Here is a 1,452-nt window from a genome sequence, read left to right as displayed (position 1 = left end):
ACTAGAAAACAGATCTCAAGTTGGAATGTTTACGATCTGGGGAAAAAACAGGCTGTTGGACATCTCAAGAATAGTTTGATACAAATTTGGCTTCAGCTATTGTTTCTTATTGAAACAAAAGTTAGTGTAAGATGAATGGAGAAAATTAGAAGGAGGTGTAGTTTTATGAATGATATTAAAGTAGGAGCTGATGATTCTAGAAGTGGATTGCCTATAGGTTGGAAGGATGATGTGGGTGTTACACTTAGAAGCTTTTCTAGGTTACATATTGATGTTGAGGTAAACGAGGGTGATGGAGTGATTGTATGAAAGTTTACTGGATCTTATGGATCACTTGTAGAAAGTTTAAGGAAATATTCATGAAGCCTGTTACGACAACTACGAAAAAGTTGTTGTCTTCCTTTGTTAGTAATAGGGGACTTTAATGAAGCGATGTTCTCTTATGAGAATGATGAGGGCAGCTGCGTGAGGAGAGACAAATGGCTACTTTTCGAGAGGTATTAAGGGAGTGCGCTTTGGGTGATTTAGGATTCTTGGGGCAATGGTTTATATGGGAGAGGGGGAGTTTGCCGAGAAACAACATTAGAGAAAGACTTGATAAAGGAGTGGTTGATTCTGGGTGGTGGGAGTTATTCTTGGGCTATTCAATCAAATATCTTTAGCACAGTATTTCAGATCATTTCCGATTGAAAAAAATATGGTAGAGCAATTTAGAGACCTTTTTTCTTTTGATTTAATATAGGTTGGATGTTTGAAGATGGATTTGAGGAGCAAGTAGTAGCTGGATGGGTATCGAGTGAATGGGATTTTTTAGCAAGATTGGATGCACTTGGCTCTAAACTAGGTAGATGGGCTAGTATGAATAAGGCAGTCAGAGAGGATAGAAAACAAGGGCTGTACAAAAAATTAAAGGAGTTGAACGAGGTGGATCCTATTAATGAGGTACTGTAAAAAATAATAGATATAAAGTTAGCATTGAATTTGCAAGCAGATAAGGAGGAAATTTTTTGGGAACAAAAGGTAAGAGAACACTTCTTTCTTCTATAAGGTTGTAGTTGTCGAAAGAAAAGGAACACGGTTCGAGGGTTGGATGATGAGAGTGGTGAGTGGGTTAGTGCGGAAAGCGAGATAGTTGATGTTGCAACAAAATATTTTCAAGATCTGTTCACATCAAAGCTAGTAAGAGGTTGTAACAAGTAGGTTGAGGGAGTTCAGTCATGTATTTCTGAAAGCTTGAATGAGGGGTGAATGGTTGAATTCCAGAAGGAGGAGATTGTTGAAATAGTAGATTCGATGGCTCCATTGAAGGTGTCAGGTATAGATGGGTTTCCTGCTCTTTTTTATCAGAAGTATTGGCATGTTATAAGGAATGATATTGCTAGATTTTTTTGGATGTGCTAAATGGTAGGAATGACATAGAGTGATTAATAGAACGAATATTGTGTTGATTCC

This window comes from Gossypium hirsutum, chromosome D10, assembly GCF_007990345.1.
Source record: "Gossypium hirsutum isolate 1008001.06 chromosome D10, Gossypium_hirsutum_v2.1, whole genome shotgun sequence".
NCBI lineage: Eukaryota > Viridiplantae > Streptophyta > Magnoliopsida > Malvales > Malvaceae > Gossypium > Gossypium hirsutum.
Note: the sequence above shows the minus strand (reverse complement) of the source record.